Genomic DNA, 20150 nt, shown 5'->3' with positions numbered 1-20150 from the left:
GTAACTTCCACCTAAAGATAATTAGCTTCTTGGATTGCTTGACCAATGAATCCTCCTGTATAGGTGAAGGTGAAACCAAAGAAAGCCTACAAAGTTCCGTGCAGCTGTCCAAACAATAATGAACCCAGAGTGGGTCAGTTACTTGTACTTTGAGTCAGTGGGAATGCGGTTCTATTATTACCATGGTGTTCCTCATCATCATCAAATGAAATAAGTTAATGAATTTGTTGAAAAGGAGGAGACTTGAATTGAATTGAATAGCGACATTGAAAAAACATGGATGTTTGAACATGAAAGGCATGAAGTTAAGCAGAACTGAACAAAATGCATTGCTGCCTCTGACACTTGAGGAAGGCTTCACAAATAACAATTCGTGTATGGGTTCATGCCTTCCAGGTGGAACGGTGGTCGGCATTGCCATCCATTTCTCTTTCTTCCTCCTCCCTTTCGCTTAGTCACATGATAGTGCACCCAGCATTCTGATGCGGCTTTCACACCTTTCCGATCAAAGAATATCCGTAGTGTTCACGTGACCTAGAGAGATGCATCTAGCCGTATTTAAGAGCGTAAGTGCAACGCGAGACAATGAGCCCGAGGACAAACCTGACAACAGTCAAAGGGAGCCATTGAAGCTGTGTTTGAGTCGCACATAACGCAACGGAAGACGAGTAAAATGCGTGCACCTCATCGATATGCATTGGGGGCTCTAGAGCCCAGCGGGAGTCCATGGTACTCATGATGCACACGGAGAGATGTGTTGGGAGCTATAAGGATATGCAAAATGGCGGTGAGCTTCCGGTGGAACAAAAGACCTTTTGAACTGCGCTCGCACCAATGGATATCTGGCACGTTTGTCATAGCTCTGCAATAGAGTTAGAGAGGCTCTTCCTTTTCAAGTCACTGTCATTTTCAATTGGCGTATATGCCTCACACGTTTGCTTCTTCCTTTCAACTCCGCGTTCCCAGGAGCTATGCATGTGTTTTCCTGCAAGCACAATATATACGGAGCCAGCGAGCTCACAGACAGCCAATACGTTCACCGTTCTGAATAACTTATCGTAAATTTACTGTGTGGATCACTGTGAATTCGGAATTCAAACTCGACGCAATCCGTCAATTACACGTCTATCGACGTAGCCACTTGCATATAACAAGCAACGCACGGGACAATACACAATAAAATTGTGACCACTTACCTTATCCTATCTGCTATTCACAGAGAAAAAGCTTTTTCAGGGAAGCCACGATGTGATCTGCTGACCGACTTGAGCTGCCACAATCAGCAGTGTTCAGCGAAAACATGCAGCTGCAGCTGGTGCCTAGAATGAAAACGAAGCACCTCATTAACATCTCACTATAAGACATAGGTGTGAATAAAATATCTTCCCCAAATACATTTTTGTTTCTTGTCACCATGAATCATACCCACACAACACGACCCACAACGCGACGTACATGCTTAGCAGATACGAATAATCGTGTATTGTATACAGACAAGAAAGAATGAACCACTTCGTGAGACTCATCACTTACGCGTAATTCCTCGCTGATCTTATAAAAATGTGCTTTTAGGGTCATCCACGAGACCTGTTTTACACTTGATAGGGCTCAATCTTGAATCACAATCTATAGGATCGAAATCACAGGGCTCGCCGACAAAAAAAACCAGCGAGCAGAATCGTCTGGAAACAACCCCCCTCAGCACATAATGATAGCAGATCCCTTGCAAATCCGAAACAACACGCTCTAGCAATCAGCGGTCCACCTGCCCAGAGTCAAGGTGCAGCACAACCTAAATACAATCGCAATTGGCTGGCTGTAATCACAGTTCGGCCTGAATGACAAAGCGTTCGTTTCCACTTTTCAATTCGTTTCTGTTCCGATTGAGACGCGAGCGTTCCAGCCACATTATGCGTGTCCCGACCCCCTTCCTGAGACGCAGGTGGACTCGAGTAGTATCCGATTACGCATCCAGGAAACCTATAATTTCACCTCCGATTCCGAGCGAACCAAAACAGGGAAACGATAGAAAATAAGCCAAGAATAACCTCCCCCCAAAAAACAAAACAAAAGGAACTGTCGACTAGACAATGAGGATTGGGCGCCTTTTTGATTCTAGGTGCAGAAAATGTTTTCTTAGAAGCCAACATGACGCAAATGACTCAATAACACTGTGACAGAAGGGAGCGGAGTTAATGGGTGATTGAAGTACCTATTCCAGGTAAACTGTAGGGACACAGCGTATATTGCTCAAGTAATGATGGACACGCCAATACGATACATGGGACATGGGACATATACTCTATCGAGAAAGACGTAATGTTGCTTCAATTTCGTGTTAGCGCCGCGAAGCAATAGACGTGGACAGAATGAGGGAGGCCAGTAGGAAGGAGTGGGGGGACAGGGGGTTATGGTGCGTCCTTGGCCGACTTCAGTGGGAACTGTGCCGACATATGTCCGAATAGTCTGCCGGAAAACTCCGGAAAACCTACAAACAGCACAGCCGGTGCCAGGATTCGAGCCCGCGTCACCAGTCTCGGCGCGGAAGGCGATCATCTTGACCGCTACACCACGCGAGCTGGTACACGTAATTTCGACTTTTTCGATCAACAACAACAACAACAAATACATTGATGTTCATGAATGGGGAAAATCACGATCACTGTTGGCTTTACGTATAGGCATTTATTGGGCTATATGTTTGAAATAAGTTCGCGGTTTTCAATACTCTCTTTCTGGTATAACGAAGGCTTATACAGTCAACCCTCGATTTATGAACACCATCGGTTTCCTGAAAAATTGTTCATAAATCGAAGGATTCATAAATCGAAAATTCCGTTAGGTGAGTACTATCGAGCAGTATTTGAGTTGGGATTGCGTTTATAATGCAACATATAATTCGCACAATAGCTGACATGGATGAGGACCACGTCACTAGTATGCTCTGAAATCCTTCCGACCTGCGGCCACCTTATTCATAAATTGAGGCCAGGAACACTTGGTCCCCCTAATGCACCCCTGTAAAACCCGTTTGTTGTCCGGATTTCGATGGTTTAAAAACCGAGGGGGCAATACCTGGAAAAAGTTTCGTCCGTTCCGGCGTCATTCATAAGACCATGGAATAATCCCTTTGAAGATTTCGGTTGACCTCGGAACGATCCGTTCATAAATTGAGTGCCAAAACGCTGGGCAGCTCCTAGTTCGTTCCTAGAAATTCCATTCATTATTCGGATATCGCGGTTCATAAAACGAGGGAACAATTCTTGTAAAAAGTTTGGTTCCTCGTGCTCCTGTTCATAAAACGAGGGAATCAATAAATCGAAGGTTCATAAATCGAGGGTTGACTGCATAGTATACCCACTGCAGGACCACGGTTATTGCCATCGTCAAACAAACACGGCTTTACTTTGTATTATGCATTAACCTGGGACACTCCAGGAGTGGCAGCTCACCATCGTTCGCGTATAGAGCCGTGTGTACCACTTCTGGTCAATTGACTTCCGTACAAGCCGTATAAGCAGACGATGTAGTACACAATATTTATAGCAGGGTGGTGGAGCGTTATATACTGTACAGCCTTCTACCGTTTGCACCTCGAAATACGTATATATGCCACCGAGGTGCATGTTGCTTTCGTGCGTACCCAATGACCTGGTAGTCACTCGATGCTAGGTCTTTCTGTAATGACACGACCGTGTAAGATCACCCGCAATACATGAGCAACAAAGACAAGACTCACGGCGAGGTTAGCATAATCGCTGTTGTTGGTCTCGCTTCATTATGATAATGACACAGGAACAAGGCACGACTCGACGCCTGGGACGGACCTTTCCCCGTGCACCTGTCCGGAAAACACAATCTTGCCACCACATGGTGTCCTTCTCTCTCTCTCTCGAGACTAGTTTTTTCGGAACAACCAAATCTGTGTCTCTAGACCGAGCATGTAATTGGTTGTGGCAAATCGCCACTAATTTGCACGCAGCATACATGCCATGCGGGTATGATTCCAGGCCGCCTTCGACCAAAAGGGCTTCTTGCTCAAAGATTTTTTTTTTTTCCTTTTTGCGTGCTTGTATTCTCTCCACTTGCTAGTGTCCGGAGGCATCATGCGGTTCTAATGACTGACAGCCGAAGAGAAGAGAGGTTACAAGACAGAAAATGACGAATGATTATGGTACCTGAATACACGTGAATGCGTTGCTGGCGTGCCTGCTTATGCTCTTTCGGTGCGTGTGTAAAGGCGGTGCATGAAAACGAGTTGTACTGGACCACTGCTTATAATATAGCCGCGTTTATACATGAACTCGACAGGAGCGGGTCGAGCTGGTTTATCGCAGCAAATCCTCCCCGATGAGGCCATGTCAACCAATCTTCCATGGGGGATTGATGCAAGGAGGTGCGATAAGTCAACTCGATCCGTTCCTGTCGGGTTCATGTAACCGCAGCTTATGATATGAACGTCAAGTGAGAGTGAGCATCTTGGGCATGTACTGCAAACCACGCATGCACCGAGTTCGAAGCTAGTGAGCGGCACAGAACCGATGCTAAGTTTGTAACAGAATTACCATGCGCTGTGAGCGATGAGTACATTGGTGTTCGCACTATTGGATATGTAGGGTAATCTTTCAACGTAATGCGTGGATATGATGCTCAGTGCAAAGGAGCTCTCGATTATATGTTCTTGAATATTCGAATACAGTCAACCCTCGTTTTATGAACGTTCGATCTGTAAATTCCCTTGCTTCATGAACACCGCTCGTTGAGAAACCAATTGCATTCTTCTAGCCATTTAAGACATCGATTTATGAATTCCCTCGTTTTGTGAACGAGAAACATTCGCTGCTCATAAATCGAGGTTTGACAGTACAAGAAACGCCTCCAGGAACAAACTTATGCAGTCTCAATTCTTTCAGTGGTTGCAAGTTATCTTATTTTTTATGGAAAATATCAGCATCTTCGGGACGCAATTAGTGCCTACGCATATCAAATACGCACTATGATTTTTGAATGGTGCTCAAACATCCGCATGATTTGACAGGTCACATTTGCGATGCCAGGGGCGTTCACGTGCACAGACACACAAGATGGCAGACTTATCGCACTGTACAGATATGTAACAGACCAACTTCTTTCTTTATTACCATTAAACATATCCCCCCCCCCCCAGACCAACGAATATTACCGACACTACTTCCTTCTTCCGTTTCTCTCGTGCTCACTCACAGCAGGGTTGAAATTAAAGTTTGCAATCCCTTTATTATTCCTCGAACATTCTTAGGGAACATTTTGTTTTTAAAGAGTGCACTTATTGATTTCTCGCTCATCATGCAAAGCCGGCCTCCCTGTATGCAACACCTATTCGTCTATCATGCGTGTCCAAGTTGTACACCACATTGTGAGGGAAGCCTCCCTTATCACGTTCACCCTTCTAAGGCCCTCCTTTCACAGTTCTGTCGATATCTCCGACTTACCCTGCGAAATTGCAAGGGCAGTTCGTCACGTTAATGGCCGTGATGGCCAACACATGGGATGCAAACTATATGGCACGTGCCCTGTGGCGTCCGCAGGCGTGTCAAGAGGGAGCACCGCGAGGACTCACCGTCTGGACATCACCCGTTCTGCCCAGCAGCCATAATCGCGTTAGGGCCATGACGTGTCCATATGACGAATGCGCAAGCACCCTCCTTTACCCATAATGCGCTGTCTTCGGGCTATTTTTGTTAACCGCTCACATACGGTTGCTTCGCTCTATCTGCTAATGAGTACGCCTGAATATTAAAGCTTTGGGGATTTAGGGAGGTCGTTTCGGGAAGATAGGGGTAGCTTACGCTGCGATGCTCCTGTATAGGGAATGGGGAAGGAGTGACATCGCTCACATAGTATACCTTTATCAGAATGTGTGGTCCATGGAAGGGTTCGATCCTGTTCAGTACAGATGAATCAAATAGGCAGTCGGTGGTATGTACACATGCATGGGCCTTACAGTGTAGATGGCTTTTTTGTTATGTTATATGTGCAGAGGATAAAGCAGCAAAAAATCAAACCAGAAACAGTAACAAATAGCTCATACAGAAAGCGTTAAGACATAGGAAAGAAATATGGAATGACAGACACTGACACATCAGGAATGGAGGCGTATAACAAATACCTTGCATACGGTTGCAGGAGTATTGTTTGCAAGAAGTACGGTCGCAGATTGGTGTTAGCGAGTTCTTCTATATTGCAATCGATAATGAGGGCGTAAAGGGACATACGTCTTGTGTCTGCAATTACAAGCCCTTGTCTGAGTCTTGCACAACACCGTCGAGACCTTCAAATGTTACTGGAGTTCCGGGTGGATACCCGTTCGGTCCAGACGTTCTATAGTGGTCATGCTCTTTTCTAATTACTCTCTGTACTCCTTTCGCTGTGTCTGTGTGTTTGTGTGCGTCCGTGCGTGTTTTCTCTATTTCATCTCATCACCCTTTTGTACGGCATAGCGCACCCAAGGGTGGTCACCTCAACTGTGTCGTGAACGCCTTGTCCTTAGCTCATTTTACTTCATTCTCATATCTCACAGCTAATGTTGCACATGTAATACGCTTGGATACTGCTCCTCAGCACTGAAACAGCCCATGCCATAGCTATCATTTATATGTTATTGCTGCTTTTTGTATAGCACGCCCAGCGGTGTGCAGGCTAACATCTGTTTTGCTGTCCATGCCTCTACTCTACGTACATCACCCTATATACAGACGGGAAATATATACCTTCACTTGGTATGCCTGAGAACATGTCACATTTCTTCCGTATTGTTATTAGGTATAAACTATAAAAAGACAAACCGTTCAAATGAACCTCCCAAGTCGCGCCAATTCCGAGTGGTATTTACTCCTTCGTGAACGGTGGACGTCGCGTATAGCATCAAGGTAAACGTCAAGCAACACAGACTGGCTGCCCCTCACATTATGGAGTAGTTTTTTTTTTCTTCCGTGTTAGCGCCGCGAAGCAACTGGTGCTATGACTGGAGTACAGACGTGGACAGATGGAGAGAGGACAGCAGGAAGGAATGGGGGACAGGCGGGTTACTATGCGTCCTGGAACTGTACCGACATTCGTCTCGAAAGTCCGTCGTAAAACCCAGAGAAAACCTTAGACAGCACAGCCCGTGCCGGGATTGGAAGCAGTGAGACCTCCCGGTATCGACGTGGAAGGCGGTCATTCTAACCCAGGAGTCGGGAACCCGCTGCTCGCGGGACGCTTGCGGCACAGTTGCGCTGTTGTTGCGACCCAGCTCAAACCAAGCGCGCGACAAAAATTCCGGTGCTTATGAGTTGTTGTTGATTATGGGCTTGAGGAGAGGTTATCCAAGGCTGGCAGAGGGCGCGGCACGTCAAGCGAGTTCCTCAGGCAAAAGCCCGCGCTCTGTGTTGCCTTTTCCGCGCTTAATAAAGTTAACAAAAGGTTTGTTTGTTTGTTTGTAAGGAAAAAAAAACGAGGAGAAATTGATACTCTCTATCATAACTTTGTGAATGCAACAAGCCACGGAAAATGTTAGCTTTCAGTACATTACGCTTAAAAACATGGGCGGGTCCAGGATTTTTCTGAGGGGGGTCCTGCTTAGGAAAGCATGCTATTATACTACCAAGGTCAACTGATACTCTGTGTAACGACTGAAATTGAGGGGGGGTGAGAACATCCGAACCCGAATGCGTTGAAATACCCGTTGCCGAGTTTTGCTATGCAAATGAGGCGAAACCAAAAGCGCGCTTCCAGCAACTGATGACCTTCACCACCGCCGAGTTATCTATAGGCCGCGGAAAGCGGTTTATCTAGCCAACAGATCAGCATCTACTCCAATCATCTCAATCGCTCCAAAGCACGTGACCCTTCGACGTGGAATGCTCGTCACATAGCTTTTTTGCGTTTAGGAACTGTATTCTCCTCGTTTCGGCTCATTTGCATAGCAAAACTTGGCAATTTATATTTCAAAGTACGCGCTCGTCTCAGGATATTTAACAAGGACGAGGGATATATGTAATGACTGGCTCAAACTGTACTACCTCGCGTCTGAAAAAAAAAAAAAGAAAACGTCATCTTCATTTCAACATCCGTTATCATATCATATTATCTCATCCTAGCTCTACAGTCGTGACCTTGCGCACATGAATGAGGCCAAAAACGGCGCGCCCGTCTCGCCACCACCATGCACCACAAGATAAAAAAAAGATAACAAAGATACACAAGATAAAAAAAATAAAGAACATATGTTCATTCATAAAGTTCATTAATGAATGTTAGGCTAATTAGTCGTTCAGCACATAAATACGCTTTCCAACACGCCGTATGCGTTTTCGCATAACCCACCAGCAAAAAAGGCATTTGTGTACTTGCCATAGCTTTTTTATAAAAAAACGTATGCAACGGATAAAAATAAACACCCTGTACAATATACGAGAAGATGGCTGGCAAAAAGAAGGATAACGGAGGTAATTGGGTGTAACGCCAGCAGCTCACAAAATCATTATTCATGCAATTGGACTCAAAAGAACGAGGGTATCTAGAAAAATACTTTAAATGCTATGGATGTCGTTTGGGCTTTCGAAGACTGTATTTACATGCCCGGGAACCTTCATATCTTTCTTCTTTTTTTTTTTTTTCCTTTTTCACGATTATCAGTAATTAATTATATACTCTGAGTTACGACACTGAGGAAGACAAAACTGTCGAAATACAATCTTCTTTCGGCTTCTTTCAGCGGACTAACAGACATTTCGAATTCTGATAAGAGTATAGGGAGACAATAGTGATATCCATTAAATTCCTCACTATAGCGGAAATGACGCTGAACCACGCTATAACATGCCCAAAAAAGTGTGTATTATTTTTCTGCTCAGGTCATGATGAGGAAGGACAATCCGCACTTAGGCCCTAATGCGCTTTGTGAAAGACATAGGTGATACATATGGCCATCTTTTGAACCTCAAGGCTTACAGTATCACAAGACAGTGATTAGCGTTCTGACGTAACATGCACCAGGTGTTCTGGAGTAGCTAACTCTACCGGATCGGCCAGTGTCACCATTTCCCTCGTCACCATCTCCAGAGTTGTTGTATTTTTTACTTAATTTTTATTGAGATCAACTGAGTTATTTTTTATTCATTGATTCAAGATCTGTATAGCTGAGATCACCTTCGCAGGAGACATATTATCGCACACATTCTATATACGCCGAATGAAATGCAAAATGGAAATGCTCCTCTTGTCAGTTGATGTGTGCTGGCTTCCTTTCTAGGCTATAGCGTGCTAGTCCAGCATTACGTCTTGCTTCCGTGAGCAGCTTGATAGAAGGAAAGGAGGATCACGTTACAACGATCCTGGGTCACGCACCTATCAGGCTCAGGCAGCAGAGTCTTGATTATGGCTACTATACACTAAGGGACGGTGCGAGCGGTAGACAAAGGGAATCCTTGTCCGAAACGCACGCTCTACGCACAGCGCATGCATTGCGCCTTTAACGCTCGAGTTCACTTCGACTGTAAGATCACGCCCCTGAGGGACAACACATGAGTGCTAAAATAGAGATAACCACGCAGCATATATATATATATATATATGTACGCTGAACTCTCCGGAACTCAGAAGAAATGGAACAGTATAGGTGGTGCAGTACATGACAAATGCAGGTACATACGCTACATAGTGTGAAGAAGAGAGACACCAGGAGGAGAAAGTAAAGAAAAATAATAGACAAAAAGACAGACCAAAAGCTAGCAAATGTGAGGCCGGTGCACGTCGCACTGACGGTGTGGTCTGACTTAACTGCCACTGTTCGTTGGTGTCTGACGATGCCTTCTACTTGTGTCTTTAGAACTGTTTCTCATACGTTTAATGACATATATCAGCTATATGGGGCTGTCGCTAGTTCGCTTTTGCCACACATTGACATTTAGCCCCTCTGATACGGAGTTTTTCTTTTCTGAGAAGGTTTCGTTCACAATTATTACTTAGGTGTCACTGATGAAAATCAATCGCCGTCTATTTACACGAGGGTGGCATGCCTATATGCCTTGAAAACGACCTTTCCCCTTGTATTCCTTTCCTTTTTACGGTGCACGTTTGCAAGCACTGAAGTTATGCCATTCTGTTGTTTGGGAAAAAATTATTCAGTGGGTGGCGTGATTACAGGTGGTACGAAGACATGGCTTTTAAAAATACTGTACTAATGAACATGTGTGAACGTGCTGGTCAGGTGAGATCTATATACAGGGTGTCCCACCGAAAAAGGGCCAGGGGCTAAAAAAAAGACGGAGTGCTGGACACAAATGGAACCAATTGTACGTGTTCAGCAGTTGTGTGGTCTATCCAAAAATATTTTTTTCATCGTCACTTATTAATTAATTAGCGGTAATTAATTTTCTAACTTTTCAATTATAAAAGCTACGAAGTTGTCTCAATGAGAACATCTGATCTCTTCGGTCGCCTGATACCAAAGCCGTTTTCAGAACAAAAATCCGTTCGATAGATCGTTCACAAAAAAATTCGTGAAGGAACACCATTTTCTTCTTTATTTTGTTCATTGCGCATCGTCGAAGACGCGTATTTCCTTCATTCCCAATGTGAGAGAGTGAAAGAGCACAGTGCCGCCTCATGCGTCGAAGATGAGTTTTAACTTGCGGAAACGAAACAAAAAGAAATGTATGGGGTGACTCTATCGCAACTGCCCTTATCTTGGGTTGCTATTTCTGTTTTCTTTTAATCTTTTTCCAGGACACAAGAGGCGATAGTGTGCTCTTTCGTCGTCTCATTTTGGGGGTGAAGGAAAGACGCGCCTCTAGAGATGCGCAACGAACAAAATAAAGAAAAAAATGGTGTTCCTTCACGAATTTTTTGTGAACGATCTATCGCACGGATTTTTGATCTGAAAACGGCTTTGGTATCAGGCGACCGAAGAGATCAGATGTTCTCATTGAGACAACTTCGTAGCTTTTAGAATTGAAAAGTTAGAAAAGAAAATTAATTACCGCTAATTAATTAACAAGGGGCGATGAAAAAATATTTTTGGATAGACCACACAACTGCTAAACACGTACAATTGGTTCCATTTGTGTCCAGCACTCCGTCTTTTTTTTAGCCCCTGGCCCTTTTTCGGTGGGACACCCTGTATGCTACGGCGAAATAATTACAGGCTATATACAGGTGTTAATGAGATACATACAGATGGATTGAACAACGAAAAACGGAAATGACGGAATGACGAAATTCTACCACTTAGCAACCTCCGCGCTGCAACACTCGATAGTCCCGCAAGAAGATCGATCCTCCCCAACGTTCCAGATAGGACAGGCCTTCCCATCTTGCAAGGAAAACGTGGTCAGCAGTTGAAGAGAGCAGTTATGCCATTCTGTATTGTTGACTGATTAGATGAGTCACAAAATTAGTGAGCCCATCTTCCTTATCTTTTAGCCTACCACTCCCTATATCCTTAATTTACTGATTTGCTTTATTTTCCCCAACCAAGTCAACAACTGAGGCCAGTTCTAAAACTCTATGCCATTCTTCCACGTGGAATCGCATGAAAGCTAATATCCATGATGTGCTTTACAACTGCAACAATGAATGTCACACCTATTCATTGACATCCATGTCATATGGTGTTGATGGTAGACCACTTTGATCGATTTTCTGTAACAACAAATTGAATTTTCTAAATTGAAGTCCGCATTAATGAAGCTCCGAACTTCGTCTAGTTAATACAGATAGAAAGAAGGACATGATCGTCCCTTTCAGTTTCCTTTTCCGTGCTCCTGATGATAGCAACAGCAAGGTTGCACGCCTGTTGTCTGAAACAACAGTGAGAAGGAAACAGGAGGGGGTCTGAACATCGCTTTCTTCCGCCGCTTGCTGCATATTAACTTGACTATAAGAACTGACGGTCGCTTAGTCATAGCCACAGTTGTTTCGCGGCGCTAACACGAAGTGGAACTGACGGCGGCCGATAATTTGCGCGTCTTGAAGGGACGGATTTTGGTTTTTCTCTTTTTAGCTATTACCATTGTGACGGAAAATGAATTTCCTGATGGGATGGGGACTCGACATGCGCTCTCTGTTTCTTGCGAGAAAAGAAACAAACAAAAAACACACAAACAAAACATTAGGTTTACTTGATGAATTTCAGAATTTAATTCAGAAATTTCAATTTGGGGCGCCCCAAAATTGATTAAAGGGGTCGTAAGTCGTCGCAAAAGTTCGCTGACGAAAAACACCGTTCTCCACGTTGTGGGACCAGTAGATTTTTTCATAGAATTAGGATTTTTTTTTTTTCGTGTCAGCGGCGCGACGCAACTGTGGCTATGAACGGCGTACAGATGTGGGCAGATGGAGAGAGAACAGCAGGAAGGAGTGGGGGAAAGGGGTATTAGTAACACAATATGTTAGCGCGATATGGAACATATTGCACATTGTAACGCAGTAAGTAATAACAGTAACTGGGAAAAAAATGCACAAAATTAAAGATGTGATAATCAGGTCCCAATTGGCTCAATGAGAACAAATTTCTCCTGGATGACCAGATAGTGTTATTTCACGCATGGACCAGTTGTTAGGTTCTATTGAAAAGGAACGAAAAGAGCACCGGGTAGACAACTCTATTATGGGCAGGGCCTTGACGCTGCGCGTAATCAATCCCTAATAGCACAGTCACGATCAGGAAGTACAACGGTCAGGCCGAAAACAAAGGAAGGGTAATGGGCAGGCAAGGACAGGAGTTTTGCATGATATCTTTATCGCCAAGTACAGTTTCAACTTGGAAGCAGCTCTCACAAAGAACATGAACGGAGCATGAAATGCTTTGGAAACGACAACAGGATACATGTGAATGCATGCAGCAAGCAAGACGCCGTGATCTGGTCGGTGTATGTCACGCAGACTAAGATGAGTACATACAGCGACACCGTTGTCACCAATATATGCGCGGATTTGTGATATGCCGCATTGGTGTCACTAATATATGCTGAGCATTGCTATCATGATTGTGAGGCTTTTAATGGCTCCGTTGAGGTCTACATTCTTTAAAAAAAGGGGTGGTCAATGTTATACTTTTCAGGGTGGTAATGGCTTGTCACATAACGGCTTGTCAAGTTTAATTCCTTCGGCAGGGCGGTACTGTTCCACCCCGGACGTGTGTCCTAATTTTAACGCCCTGGGTGTCAAATTTATACCCTTCAAGTGCACAAATGAATTGTCGGAGAGCCGACATAGCGTTTGACAGAGTCAATATATCGTTTTTAGCGCGATACATGCATACAAAATATATCTTTTTTTTTCTTTTATAAGAGTCTTTAGTTTTAAGAAGTATCTTTATCTATATAGAAGTCGGAACTTCTCAGTGCAATTCTGGTTTGCAGGTTCTTACGGGTCATAAAACGAGAAATCAAGAAGGTATCTTTATGGACCAATCACCAAGGCAAACACGCAAACGGAAATTAAGCGCGCTTACAAACATGCAAACTTCGCGTCCAAGATAGCAAGCGCGAAGCACAAGTGCTAGGGCAGAAAGGTCGTCGTATTGCCAACTGTATATGGTGGGGACAAGCGCAGATTACTGCCATAAAATCAGATATGTTGTCGCAATTCGCCGGAGAACAGATAGTATTAAAGAGGCTGCAATTCCGCAAATTCTGAGTTGGCTATATAGGCAGCTATAGGAACACATGATGCTTAGCAGCAACTAATGTAACTGTTCACCCCTTCCCCTCCCTCCTTTTTCCCTTCCCCCGAGCAACATGCCGCCGGCGTAGGCAGGCAGGCCGCTCGTCTACTCAACGGTACCCCCCCCCCCTCCCCCTGAGGTCCTGTTCGTCTGACAAGCGGCGTTGCAATTGAGGGTTGTGAGATTTCCTCATTGCAGTAACGGAAAATCTGCCGCCACAAGTGACGACCCCTGTGGATTAAAATAGAAAGACGCTGCTGACCGTGTTTGCTACTTAAATTGCTCCTCAAATACGATCATATACCGTCTCTTCGAGAGATTATCTTCGTGTCATGTAATAAACTTGTGTAACCCTGGGTTGTAAAATGGCCTCAGTTACCACTCTGCGCATGTTATCCACCGAAAGATGGAACCGCAATCGATGAGGTAAACAGCCTCGTTATACCCTTCCGAAAGGGGGTCGCTGCAGCGGGTGTGGTAAGAGAGCCGGTTACCACCTTTTCAAACTTTTTTTTTTCTTCTTTTCCTAAGAGTGATAATGTTTCAACCACTCAACCGCTGCTTCTGCACTTCGAATCACAAGACAATATATGAAATGGGGCCGGCTACACACTGCTATGAAATGACGTTCGAGGCATTTTACAGAATTGTAGAGAATATTTTCAGCTTGTAGAGGTTGTATGTGCTGCTGATACCGTGGACAGGATAATAAGGTATGTTCAGTGTCCTCAACAGTCCCTCAGGTGCCACAGTTAGGTGAATCTGCCCTTCCAAGCTCGTGAAGGAGACGTCGGCTATATAGGGCACGTTGAGGCGACGGCGAACGAAAGGTGGTAAACGAATTATTCTTTATCAGAACGCAAATCAGTCTTGCTATTCACTTAGTTTGGCGCATGGATAAAAAGAATGTATCAAATGGGCAATAACAAGGTAAGACGGTAAGAGTTATTACTTTGACCTTTTATGACTATATGGCAATAGGCAAGTCAGAACGCTATTTGTGCACGCAGTTCGCGTGCCGCACACACACGACCAACTTCGATCATGCATCAGTTACGAACTAACTTCAAAATTCCCATATTACAACGTTAGTGACCAATATCGGCTGGTTACTCTAACTGAATGGTAACTTTTCCTCTGACTATTCACACTTAAAACTTCTCTTTCCCACCAGGCATGTGAACCACGCTCCCCAGAGTGATATCACATGCGTTAACACTGCGAGTACACCCCTCGTCAGTGTCTCTCCACGTATAAGGCAACATCACGAGAGACGAGACACTGTGACCCGCCTCCGACGCGACGCTATGTGGTAAACGGAGAACGTGCTGATCAGAATAATTACAGGAAAATAAAAAACAAAGAAACAAACGAAGAGAGAGTTAAGCGGCATGGGGAGGCATCTGCGACCCACGCATACATTAACGCTTTTAATTGTTTATTGTTTCTGTCGCCATGTTTTTGCCTCAGAGGATGAGTCAAGTGTTCCGACTTGTCGAAAGGGGTCTTGTATTTGCAGGAACGCCTCCTTCCCTAAGCGGATGCGCAACACACAGACAGGCGAATGCTGGTGGGAAAAAAAGGAGGACGCCAAGGGGGCCTCTCATTAAAAAGTGTTCAGCGCGTGCAAGGGCAAATGGCTTTATAAGAGCACTGCGCTCACAAGAGGCGCATCCTGTAGCAGCAGCTTAGCCCAGATGCAGCTGGTTCCCGATGGACTGACTGCCTTTGCAGACGAAGAAAAACAGCGGGAGTCGATCGTTTGTCTAAACAAAATACTACATCAGCAAAGAGACTTTAATGCATGATTCAGTGCCAATACTTCTGTCTTTACTTCGTCCATGGCGGAGCACACAGAGGGCGTGTTTCCCTTTACGTAGCAGTTTGTGTATGGTGCATATATTTCTTTCTACGCACAAAGCCGCATTCGGTTATACGGGTAGAAGATAAAAGTATTAGAATCTCAATTAGTACTGCCTTCTGTTTTTCTTCAGGATGCGGGTGGGCACGCGTCGCACGAAATAATGTGCCTGTCGCCTACGTATAATCTGCAGAAAACATTTAAAAAAGTCCGCACAGGGGTACAGGGTTTAATAACCAATACAACATATACCGGTGAAAGATGAAGTTACTGAAAAGGTTAGCCAGCTTTAGGACACGAACCCACATCTTCTGGATTACCGGCTCAGAACATCAGTTCTCTCATGTACAAGACTTTTTCGAAAGCTTGAGTGCGTAATTTGCGTAATAGTAGTGCAATGGGTGCATATTCGACGGGCTTGTGCGCACTACTCGTCAAGCATGCGACAAAGTTTAAGAAACACTAGAAACTCTACAAAACAAAGTACTACTATAACTACGCTAGCAAGGCGAGTGTGGAATGATTATGATCTCAAGTTGTCATATTAGACACTCTCGCACGTTTCTTGGCAGAAAATATAAGAAGCAGCGGAGAACGCTCATCTCCCTCCAGCACCACCTCTGTCTCACTTGCCGCCCTACAACTGGTGCTCATTGACGCATAAAGCGACGCAGCCAGACTCGCCCATTGTCGCGGCGGTGTCCCGTATGCGACACTTGGCACAAAAAAAGGAGCGACACCGAGTGCCCACCCCTCGACGGCACAAAGACCGAAAAAGTTCCACATCGGCGGCCGAAGTTTGTTCCCATACGCTGTTCTCCTGACACGTCGCAAATGCGAATATCCCAGAGTTTACGTCAAAATCTTGCACACATATTAATGTCTCCGCGTACCTGGCGATAAAAGGTTAAGCTTTTTATGTGTCGCAGTATACGCCCAAGTCGGGCGCATGTTACAAGGTCGAGCACTTTGAAGCTGCACGTGTAACCTGGGAAGACCATTTAAGCCCGGTAGAAGTAGCTGAATTGAATTTTTCGTGGATTATATGGATTACACGTTGGGAGGCAGCCTTTCGTATGGAGGATCACAAAGGCTGGAAGACGTCTTTGTTCGGCCTCAATACATATACACGTATTCCGTAGCTTGCTAGGCCTGCCACTGTGTTGCACAATATTTTATTGAGATACGCTCTGCTTATGTTGGAAAGAGGGAAGAAAGGTAAAAGGATTCTGGCGTTTGAGCAGAAAGGATGTAAAAAGTTCAAGAAGCTAAAGAACACGTTTTTTCTCTTTCCTTTTTTCCTTACAGGTGGAGGTGACGTTTTCCTTATTATCTGCGCGGCGCCATTTTAGTTCAGGGGATCACGATGAAACTGGTATAATGCACAACGTCATTTCGACACACCTAAATACAGCAGTTACATTAGGACGGCTGTTATAGCGCTCCGCAGTTGCTATATTATTTTTCCATATATTAACGTGTTCCCTAATAATCAATTCATTTACTGCGACATGTTGGGCTACACTATGTGCATTTGTTCTAGCAAGCAAAACCTTACGGTGAACAACTTTCGCCAGAAGACTATATACACACTTCCGAATCACGCTTCTACGTTTCTCAACGGTGGTATTATAGCCGAGCTGCACATGCGTGAAATCGAAAGTGCAAAACCCATACAACAAGAACAACAGAGACTTATATGGCGGCCGTACAATAAGAGTAACTTTATTAGCAGCCTGGCACGTGTAAGAACGTCATGTAGCTCATAAGGTATGCCATAAATTTTCTCGGCGATTAATTTGGAAGTAAACGACCCTAACGGGATTTTATTCGCGGGCTTTCCTTTTTCTTTCTTTTTTTACAGGCACGATATTCGCAGTTTACTTTCATTAGCGTCTACGTGCAACAAGGTCTTGAACCGTGAAGACGGCGCGGCCATTCAGGTGCTTCGACGCCTTTCTATATTCGTTGTTTGCCCGTGATTTATCGCACGCTTATAAAGGCACGCAGAAAGGCGTCGCATATCGTTGATACCTTCTTCCGCACGCCTCCCTGTATTGATTAAAAATACATTTGTTACATGCCAGCCGTTTCAGTATTTGCATGCTGGGCACCACTGTGGTTTCTGTTACTTCGTCCGCAAACATTTAATGAGCGACTTCTCGAGAAAAAAAATATAAAAATAAAATAAAAGGAGGTTCTGCGACTTCCCCATAAACATTGTGTTTGTATGTAGTGACACACGCTCGATTCATAAGGGGTTGCCGTTGAGCCGCTAATTATTATGCTAATCAACGAACACAGCGTATCGGTGCTAATGTGATTACGTAGGCTGCACGTTTTGTTTCTTTTTTTTTCTTCTGTGGCCAATGCCGCAGCTGCCCATTTTTATCGCAAAACATTTCCTACAGGGTAATAGCGAGTTCTGTATCAATGAATGCAGCTGACAGACAGACGTGTGCTCGATATTACGCGTTATAGTACATGTGTATGGCAATACGACAGTACATTATGTTGACGCACAAGGTACAAGGAGAGCTCCTAATACTATACTAATATACTATACTAATACAACTTCAGTTCATAAAGTTTTGTTCTGACAAATGGACTCCTGGAATCCAGCATGCATGACGGTCAATAACAGAAATTACTCTGCCTTTGACATGCGTTTGAAAAACCCTACTGACCAAGCCCCGAGTTGGCCGCATAATTTATGGTGCTGTCGAAGGGAGCCAGACCAGAATGCCTTAGGGACAATGACCATCTGAACTGCATGTCCAGTCACAGATCGATCTGTCCGTCTGTCTGTCTGCCTTCTAGAGTTCAATAGATGCATGCAACGCAGCGTATGAGCTTCCCAAATAGAGGACGGCTAGAGGTGATATTAATGTGAACCTCATATAGACCAGCGCGAGCGTGGGGAGTGGTGTACACAATACACGTCGGAAATTCCAAACTGACAGACATCACATGTCATGCCAGGGGGGTGGGAGGCTCAGTTGCTGAGAAGCGCGCTGATAAAAATTTGAACATGTTCGCTTGAGCTCAGGGACCATCGTGTTTTTGCAAATTTCGTTGAAAAGATTTCACCACCTCTGAAATGTGCCTCCTAAACTCGTGGCTTCGTCCTCTCCCTAAAAAAAACTGCGACGACAATTCACTGAAACTCCACACGAGCGAAGCTTATGCATCGCTGGTATGTCACCTTGTAAGGTCTTCTTCTCTTGCTCTTCTCGTTGACTTCATATCCCCCTAATCTGTTATTTTGAAACAAACGATAAAGAATGATTGAAGTTTCAATCAAATATGACCACGTGCGACAACCGTGCAATCCACCCATCGGTCACGTATACCATCTCAGACTGTCACAATACATATACAGACAATCACATACATCGAGTGCTGGACGTTCTCTCGATGCAACTCAAAGCCCGCGTCCACCTTTATGCTCCGGAGCCATTCACTGTCACGCTTCACAAGACACGGGCATCGTTCAATAGGAACAGGAATTATATGAAACGCAGCGAGCGGTCATGCAACGTTTTGAAATGTTCGTCTCCATTCGGCGGCTGCCAAAGTCAGACAGCGAGTGCTTCCGAAAGGACTGCATGGAAAACCTCCTTGTGTGACGCACCAGCTCCCGCGGCGGAAGCCAGTATAGCCATAGGTATGCTGGGGAAATTAATCGAAGACGGCGCGTAATGGTCTACGGCCCCTGTGTGACAGATTCAGATGGGTAGAAACGAATTGAGCTAGGATAACCCGACTGAAGAGGTTCCCTTAATGAATGCACCTTAGAGGCTATTCAGGCCCAATCAATGAGAGCTTTTGGAAGACGTTACGTCGGCGTGTCTAGAGCTCCCTCTGGGCTTCCATTAAGAGGTAATTTTCATTGTATCGCATTGGGCAATACAATGAAAGTGTTAAAAAAAATGAAATTACTCGGTTTTAGCGACATGCACGATGGTGTGTCAGTTGCATGGGTGTAAAGGGCAATTGCAAAGCATCACGTCGTGCAACCAACACCGTGCACCTTCCATTGCTGAACGCTAACCCTTGTTTGGTCAACATGCAGTGCTCTTGTGTATGGTGCTTGCGGTGCCGGGTGTAGTGTCATGGGTGTAGTGGTTCTTGTTATTGTTACACACGTAGTCCACGAATACCCGGATGATTCACCTTGATACCAGTATGGCAACAACGTCCAAAACAGTCGGCGACGTATAGGTGTTCGTGGTAAACCATGGCAGTGGCGTCGGCCCTGCCATTTTTTCAACAGCTGTTCGGAGTTCTCCTCAGAGCGCAAGCTAGGATGTCCTTCAGAACAAGAAAGAAAAAAAAGTACGGGAGTACCATGAAAAAGTCACGGTGAATTTCCTTGGTCACACCTTTTTCACCGAAGAAGGCGAACTTTTGAGAGGAGTGGTCACCTGCGATATAATCAGTAACTGAAAGCCTTTCGAACTCTAGCACGGACAGAGCAGTGCGCTGCGGTAATGCCACTCGCACAATTATAACTATATATACTACGCTAAGTTCGTCGATACCATGCTGCCACCTCAGAACGTACTCACTGATTGGTTCAGAAACTTTTACAGCTAC

The 20150-nt window shown here is 44.7% G+C and overlaps 1 long non-coding RNA gene across 2 annotated transcripts in view; it reads right to left on the bottom strand.

The window, feature by feature from the left end:
* The window catches only part of LOC135386064 (uncharacterized), a 302227-nt gene that overhangs the window by 77234 nt on the left and 204843 nt on the right, over positions 1-20150 (bottom strand). For both annotated transcript variants that reach the window (XR_010420580.1, XR_010420579.1), the window contains exon 3: positions 1197-1319. This is a non-coding gene — a long non-coding RNA (uncharacterized LOC135386064). The remainder of the gene's footprint in view (positions 1-1196; positions 1320-20150) is intronic.

Source organism: Ornithodoros turicata, chromosome 2 (genome assembly GCF_037126465.1).
Source record: "Ornithodoros turicata isolate Travis chromosome 2, ASM3712646v1, whole genome shotgun sequence".
Taxonomy (NCBI): domain Eukaryota; kingdom Metazoa; phylum Arthropoda; class Arachnida; order Ixodida; family Argasidae; genus Ornithodoros; species Ornithodoros turicata.
This window is presented reverse-complemented; position numbering and strand designations above follow the sequence as displayed.